The sequence below is a fragment of the Mus pahari genome, chromosome 9 (genome assembly GCF_900095145.1).
Source record: "Mus pahari chromosome 9, PAHARI_EIJ_v1.1, whole genome shotgun sequence".
NCBI classification, from domain to species: Eukaryota; Metazoa; Chordata; class Mammalia; order Rodentia; family Muridae; genus Mus; species Mus pahari.
The window spans coordinates 38,507,821-38,516,827 of record NC_034598.1 but is presented as its reverse complement, the minus strand read 5'-3'; the positions used below and the strand labels follow the sequence as shown (position 1 = coordinate 38,516,827).

General features: G+C 36.6%; 1 protein-coding gene across 1 annotated transcript in view; it reads right to left on the bottom strand.

Annotated features, from left to right (window-relative positions):
* The window catches only part of Pcdh15 (protocadherin related 15), a 1,443,732-nt gene that overhangs the window by 872,987 nt on the left and 561,738 nt on the right, over window positions 1-9,007 (bottom strand). The window contains exon 3 of the mRNA XM_029542087.1: window positions 3,607-3,655. The gene's annotated coding sequence lies outside the window, so the exon portion shown is untranslated. The remainder of the gene's footprint in view (window positions 1-3,606; window positions 3,656-9,007) is intronic.

Below are 9,007 nucleotides of genomic sequence, written 5' to 3'. Positions count from 1 at the left end.
AACTTCTGAGAAAGGATTACATGGAAAAGTGAACCTTTTTTTCATTCTTTTTTTATTAGATATTTTATTTACATTTCCTGGTTTCCCCTCTGAAAATCTCCTATCCCCTTCCCCCTCCCCTGCTCACCAACTTGAACCTTTTGCAAGGCATAAATCAGAGGCTCTGTTGTTTCCTGTCACATAGCACACTCTCCCAACAACCCTATATGCTGCCCCTGGAAAACACTTGTACAGCATCAAATGTTTCACTGCTCATACAGTTTTCTTGTAGTAAGTTATCCATAAATGTCTTGGTAGTTACTGCTGCTGAGCACACAACATTCAAAACTACTGGATTCAGGTGTGATTTTATTTGGTTTTTGTTCACAGAGACATGGGCCCCTTTATCAGCAAGGTGATGCCCAGCAGGAGAGGGCATGCAAACACAGCACATTCTTACTGGAAAATAAAGGACATTCACAAAGTAGGTATTGACAAGAAATTAATAATCTGTGAATATCTATGGGGCATTTATGACCAGGGTGGAACACATTTCAGGTTGGCTGTGCTGTGTTTACATCCCAGTCTCCTTCAAGCCTAACATAATGGTTGACATAGCTAGAGCTGAACCCAAAAGTCACTTTTATGAGCAACCCAAGCTAATGTGAAGATAATATTGACAAGCCAGACATAAAAGTAAAGACACACAAAAAAGTGTAAGATAAAAAACTGAATCAAGAAATATTTTAGAAAAAAAATTTAAAAAAGAAATATTTTAGACTTACCTGAAAAAAAATATTCTAAATTTTACATACCTGCCCTTGGATTATTTACATTGCAGTATGTAATAAAAAGAGTGACTTAGTGAACTAAATTTATGTGTTAAAACCAAGAAAAGGGATGGACAACTAGGAACCAAATTCCACAAAGAAAATAAAAATCATATCTAAATGAGGCAAACTATATAGAAAGACATTATTTTAAAAATTCATAGACATGAAGACAGCCAGCACAGTCAGCTTTTGTGTGTGGCTAATGTCCTTTGGGCTTGCTGGGAAGAAATGAGACATTTTAAGTATTCTAAAAAGTTCTGAAAGTCTTTCTTACAAGCACTGATTAAAAGAACAGAATACTGAATGCAGCCAACAGATTTCTTTTGCATTTACTGGCTACTGAGAATCCTAGGCATTTTCTTGTCTCAATCATTCTCAAACTATCCTGCCATGAGCTATCTATACATATTCATCACTCTGACAGCAGAATCACGAATAAATATGCAGATAAGAAAACAGAATTTCATCCCTTTATCTTTTAAATGTGGGACATACATAAAAATAGATACAGGAGATGCAGATGACAAGAACGAACAATAAAAATAAGCAGAGTGCATCCTCTCCTATCCTGATAAAGTAGAGCAAAGGCAGGTACGGAGCCTTCCACTTGTGTGTGTTCATTCCTCTGCATTCTCCTCCTGACAGTCAGTAATCAGGGCTGAGCATTTAAGAAACCATCGGATTGTTTCCTCTGTAGCTTTTCTTACATCTGTGGCTTGCCCATCCCACTGCACCATTCAAGCAGTGGGAAGAGGGAGACATGAGAGTGCACAACTGGAAGAGTCTACAAGATGGACAGTGAGTCTTGAGCTGACTGTCAAGTGATCTTTTTTTTAATACTCTGGCCATGACCTAAAAGGCCAGGACAAGGTCAAGGTCATTTCAGCCCCAGCAGAATTTCATAACTGCTGATCTCAAATGAATACCATAGAGAAGAGAGCTTTGCCTCTTAGCATTGCTTTCCATGGACAGGAATTATTGTCTGTCTGTCTGTCTCTGTGCATGTTTATGTGTGCACTCAAGTGCACATGTATGCATATGTGGGCACACATATGTTAGTGTGTGTGTATGTATGTATTTAATTGAAAGATATTTTTGTTCTTCTATTGTCATTAACTCAAGGATAAAGAGAATACTCAATCTATTGTCCTGAGGTAATTATCATAAGAAATTAAGCCAATTAATTTGGTCAAGGGATTAAAAAAAATTATACCAACTACTTTGTAAAGACATATGTAACACTGATAATGAAGGAACCCCAAGATATAGATCAGCATGGAACATTATGTTTAAAGAAACAAAACAGCTGGCACAACGCAAAGGAGTTATTTCTATTTAACTCTGAATTAAGCTTTTCTGTATTCATTTAGGAATATAATCAATAATCACAAAGCATTCATGTCTAATTTCACTTCCCCCAACACACCAAATCCACAGGCAAACCCAAGAGAGACAGCTGAGAAGTTCAAAACTTGAAAAGATTCCAAAGTCTTCTGCCCAGATGTCTACATTTTTCAAAGTTCTGATGAAAACTAACTCACAAAAGCCCAAGTGAAATACTGAGCCCCATGCTTCTTCCTTGATTTACATAGAGTGAGAAGCAACCAGCTTCTCATGCAAAAGGGAAGCTCAATGTTATGGATTCAATTTTCGTTTGTAATGAAACCTGTCACTTCAATAAGACCTTTCTAAAGCCTTTCTCTCCTTCAACCTTCCTGAACCCCAGGACCTGAAATGTGGCATCTCATATCTGCTCTTTTACTTTCTTACTCTCTAACAAGGACTTAAGCAGAGAACTGAGAAAACTGTGGCAGAACTAGTCTCCCCAGCACGGAAGGAGGCATGTACCAAAATGTGTTGTTTCTACTTATGCCATATAAAAATATGCAAAGAATAGGCCATTAGGTTATAGTCACAGAATATCCAAACTCATTTACAAAAAAGGCAACATTTCCCATTTTAGACAAAAGTTAAACACTGGGAATTAAGATCTTTAAAAATATGAAAGACATGCTTTTAGGTTCAACACACTGTATACTATAATCTTAGGATAATTTTTCAGAACATTGTGAAATGTATAATGAGATTACTTTCTTTTTGTGTTGGATAACTGTAGATAGACAAATACCAGGTACATACATACATGATAGAGAGAAGATAGATGATAGATGTTTTAAGATAGATAATGGAGAGACAAATTATAGAGGCAATGATAAATGATGGATTAATAGATCCTTGATAGATGGTAGGACATGATGTAAATATATCATATATGTATATACATATATAATAAATATAATATATAATATTATATAATATATATAATATATATAATATATAATATATAATATAATATATAATATATAATATATAATATATAATATATATATATGTATATACATATATATATACATATATATTAAGTAAATGATAAATGATACATAAAATGATAGATTGATGGTGGTTAAATGATAGGTGAATGAATTGAGAGGAACATAGATACATACATTAGATGATTATTGATGATTAAATGATAATGATAAATGATTAATCAATCAACCACTGCATCACACATTTTGCTAGGAAGTCATTGTAAGCATTTTTACTCAGAGTCACACAGTTGATACTGAGAAGAACAGTGGAAGCAGAGATGGTTCTTAACCAGGTTCTCAGTGTTATAATCAGTCACCAGTCAATAGTATGTGACAACATACAATACACAGATATGGCTTCAATTTGAAAACCAATGAAGTTTGAATTCTTCTTCTTAAATGTAAATTAAAGCCAACCCTACCTTATCTGAAGAGCTGGAGGGGGCATTCAGAGCATGACAGTACACGTTCCTGTAAGCAAAAGAAACCATTGAGCCCAGGCATTTGAAAACTGGCAGAATTATGAAATAATAAGAAACTGATTGCAGAGTCTTAAATATTTCTTCATAACTTCTGGAGCGGTTATATTTTGTTGCAGTGCTAGTTATCACAGACAGAAACTCTGTGTGTGTGTGTGTGTGTGTGTGTGTGTGTGTGTGTATGTGTGTATATGTATGAGAGCGAGAGAGAGCGAGAGAGAGCGAGAAAGAGCGAGAGAGAGCGAGAGAGAGCGAGAGAGCGAGAGAGCGAGAGAGCGAGAGAGCGAGAGAGAGAGAGAGAGAGAGAGAGAGAGAGAGAGAGAGAGAAAGAAAATAAATGGTATTACTTATGTTTAAATGTCATATTCACTTTTTTTTCAGTTGTTCTAACGTTCAGGGACTGATTCCAATAGAAATCTAAAATTCTTCAAATTTTATAGGAAGCCCAAAATTGATGGACCATGGTTAGATTTGTTAAATGAATATTTGTATTAGGATTGTGCAGTAAGTATACTTGTGTAATATATTAGCCATATAAGAGTAATAAAATGACATGTAGAAAAAAACTATACACATTATATGGTTTGTTAAAAATGCAAGGAGAATGTATTTCAGACTGTGATGTTTCGAAGATGACAGAAGTAAATTTTGAGTCATGTAATAATTGTGTTTATTTTATGTTATTTTTACAATTATATTTGTTATTATTAGTTGTATGTGTGTTCACGTGTGTCTATAGATATTTCCCAACATGTGTAGGTGCCTGTATAGACCAGAGGTTTCACTGGACCTGGAGTTATAAGCACTTGTGAGTTGCTTGATGGGGCACTGGGATCCAAACTCATGACCTCATCAAGAGCAGCACATGTTCTTAACAGATGAACCATTTCTCCAACTCTCTATTTCACATATTCAAAAGCATAAAGTTTGCTTCTTTGGTTTTGGGACAAGATATGTGAGTTAATGTTGTTGAGAAGAGATGAAATCCCTACTATCAACCTGGTAAACTCCTTGTGTTTGCCAGTGATTTCAGTAACTCACTCCATCTCTCAATTTCCACAAAGATATGGATGGCTCTCAATATATACATAATAAATTGTATTACATGTTCAATCTCATTGTAATTATATCCTCAGTAGAATTTGGAGTTTTGAAAGAATATAAAAGTAAGATTAAACAGGTACCAGGAGCCTCCTGTCCCAGGGCAAGGTAGCTGTGGAGTCACAGAGTAGGACTCTGGTGATGGCTTTAAAGTCTGAGGGTCTTGGGGCTTTCTAGTTCTCTAATTGTACTAAATGCTGATAACTTCTCAAAAGTCCTAAAAACTTTCTTGCTCTCTCTGAGGGTAAAAGAGTGCTGGTTTAGGAGATTAACACCTGTATCCTAACAGCAGAGGATTAAGCAATGCAGCCTTTGTTCTATCTCAGCAGGAACTGCTGGGCTCTAACTTTCAGCCTGCTCATCAGAAGTCACAGGAAGAGAAGACACTAAGAGAAGAGATTATAGAGTTTATTACTAAGTTGTAAAAAGTTTCCTATGAAAGCTATCTAAGGGGAATAGTGGAAAGATCCTAAGTGGGGAAAGGGAAAAATTCTCTAAGTGGGAAAGGGAAAACATTCTAGTCTAATTGGGGAAAGGCAAAAAAATCTCCTCTATTGATCTCATTCTTCTCATCTCTTTGTCCTCAGTACTTATACATCATTCAGAACACATGATCACATGTTACAAAGTTCATCACAAGTTCACACAGAAAAATCAAATCATAAATTGAAATAGAAGTTTACAACAACGAATGTTTACATGCATATCCATCAGGAATAATTATATAGCTAAACCTCCATCACCTGTCTCAGCTCCACAGTTTCACTGAAGGTTTAAAACCAAAACTAAGTTATTAGTGAAGTTTTGTATACATAAACCCAGTCTGTATTTTATCTTCTGTCCTAAAGCCTATAATAAATCGTTAGTTCCCTTTTTATGACCTTTACTTAATTGTTTTACAACCTCTTGGAATGTGCTCTGGGTAGGAGAAAGTGAGGTTACCATCTAAGAGCAATTAACTGGTGACACTTAGGAGGCTGACAGAGTTCTCATTGCAGCTTTGACTATCAGAAAAGGATCTACTAGCAGTCCCATTATAAAGGAACTTAAAAATCACAGATACAATTTTAGGAATTCTTATAGGATCATCATTAAGGCTTACGTACTCTATTTGTCAATATAGCATCTCTACAAGATAGCACACATCTTCGTGGATCTGCAGAGATCTGCTCCAAAGGGGTATGTTAATACTTAGTGATTGCTATGTATGTTTAACAATAATAGGAAAAGCATATGAATAGCAGGAATTTTTCCTAAAATGAGTACCTCACAGCCTTGCTTAATAAGGGCTCGCCTATCGCAGATTATATAATATTCTGAAGCAGGTTACTTCAGGATGAGATCATGAGATCACCTGCTAGTTATTAGCCTGTACCATTATGACTCCTAACAAACAGGTAAGTCCAGATGTATTTGTTGATATTAATATGAATGCAAAGGTGCTGAAGTAAGGATATGTGGACTGGAAGCAAAGGCGCCATGCTGAGGTAAAGATGTGTGCAGCCTGAGCCTGTGTTTGGGGACAGAATATATCCTGCAAGTCAATATTTTACCTATAAGACATGCAGCACACTTAAGACAAGAAATGGATGCAATTTTGTCATTGAAAGAACGAGTGTCATTCAAGACATTATTCCATGAAAGGAACTAAGCAAATGAAGCTCTTGTAAGTAATTTACTTGTGAACTCATAATAGTTATTTCTGGAAGGAGCTGAATCTAAAATAGAAGAGGGCTTGATTCTGTTACACTGAGATGATGTTAAATTCTTATGCACAAACTATTTCCCATGAGATGTTTGGAATTTTATATACCCTTTGCTCTCCATATTTTATTACTTGTTACAGGAATACAAAATGAATGTTCACCTGTGATCTACTGGTGTTTTTTTTTTTTTTTTTTTCTTTTCTCCTTGGCTAACAATGGTAACTAGAATGGCCTTCTAAATTTCACACTCTTACCATATGAGAGCCTATACTTCTGTTTCATTATTTAAAATATGTTCTTCAGGGACAAAGGAACACCACTGCCCGCTCTGAGGCAGGATTCTGGCCCGGTCGCAGAAACCCCTGCCATCTCTCTTCTGAACCCCAGCAGAGACAACTGAGTGCACAGGAGAACTCTCCACACCACAGGTCCTTGAGATCACAGGTTCTCTGGATCATCCAGGGAAAGTTGGCATACAGGGAGGGCTCTGATCCCAGGACTCAGAAGGAGGATCAGAGCTCCAGACTTCTGGACACCTGCCTTGCAAGAGGAGAGCTTGCCTGCAGAGAGTGCNCTGACCAANGGGACNCAGGGGAGAGTTGGATTCCCAGGANCGCTGACAGGGGCTAACAGAATCANAGGAGGATCAAACTCCAGCCAGAGACAGCTTGAAAATTAACACCAGAGATTTCCAGATGGCGAAAGGCAAATGTAAGAATCTTACTAACAGAAACCAAGAACATGGGGCAACATCAGAACCTAGGACGACAACCACAGTGAGTCTTGGATACCTCAACACACACAAAAAGCAAGATGGAGATTTAAAATCATATCTCATGATGGTGGTAGATTTGAAGAAGGACATTAATAACTCACTCAAAGAAATGAAGGAGAGCAATTCTAAACAAGTAGAAGCCCTTAAAGAGGAAGCACAAAAATCCCTCAAGGATTTACAGGAGACCACTGTTAAACAGGAAGAAGTCCTTAAACAACTACAGACAAACACTACTAAACAGGTAGAAGAAACACAAAAATCCCTTAAAGAATTACAGGAAAACACTGCTAAACAGCTAGAAGAAACAAACAAACAAACAAAAAAATGCCTTAAAGGATTACAGGAAAACACAACCAAACAGGGGATGGAATTGAACTAAACCATTAAGGATCTTCAAAAGGAAGTAGAAACAGTTAAGAAAACCCAAAAGGAGACAACTGTGGAGATAGAAAACCTAGGAAAGAAATCAGGAACCATAGATGTGATCATCAGCAACAGAATACAAGAGATGGAAGAGAGAATCTCAGGTATAGAAGATTCCATAGGGAACATGGACACAACAATCAAAGAAAATGCAAAATGCAAAAAGATACTGATGCAAAACATCCAGGAAATCCAGGACACAATGAGAAGACCAAACCTACAGATAATAGGAGTAGATGAGAATGAAGATTTTCAACTTAAAGGGACAGCAAATATCTTCAACAAAATTATAGAAGAAAACTTCCCAAACCTAAAGAAAGAGATGCCCATGAACATACAAGAAGACTACAAGACTCCAAATAGACTGGACCGGAAAAGCACTTCCTCCCAACATATAATAATCAGAACAACAAATGTACTAAATAAAGACAGAATATTAAAAGAAGTGAGAGAAAAATGTCAAGTAACATATAAAGGCAGGTCTATGAAAATTACTCCAGATTTCTCACCAGAGTCTATGAAAGCCAGAAGATCCTGGACAAATGATATACAGACACAAAGAGAATACAAATGCCAGCCCAGGCTACTATACCCAGCTAAACTCTCAATTACCATAGATGGAGAAACCAAGGTATTCCATAACAAAACCAAATTCACACAATATCTTTCCACAAATCCAGCCCTTCAAAGGATAATAAAGGGAAAACACCAACACTAAGAAACTACACCTGAGAAAAAGGAAGAAAGTAATCCCTCAACATAACAAAAAGAAGACAGCCACAAGAACAGAATCCCAACTCTAATAGCAAAAATATCAGGAACCAAAAATTACCTTTCTTTGATTTCTCTTAACATCAATGGATTCAATTCCCCAATAAAAAGACATAGACTAACAGACTGGATGCAAAAATGGGACCCTACATTTTGTTGCTTATAGGAAACCAACCTCAGGGACAAAGACAGACACTACCTCAGAGTAAAAGGCTGGAAAACAATTTTCCAAGCAAATGGTGCAAAGAAACAAGCTGGAGTAGCCATTCTAATATCAAATAAAATTGACTTCCAACACAAGTTTATCAAAAAAGACAAGGGGGGGGCACTTCATACTCATCAAAGGTAAAATCTACCAAGATGAACTCTCAACCCTAAATATATATGCTCCAAATGCAAGGGCAGCCACATTCATTAAAGAAACTCTAGTAAAACTCAAAGCACACATTGCACCTCACACAATAATAGTGGGAGACTTCAACACCTCACTCTCACCAATGGACAGATCCTGGAAACAGAAACTAAACAGAGACACATGGACATTAACAGATGTTATGAAACAAATGGA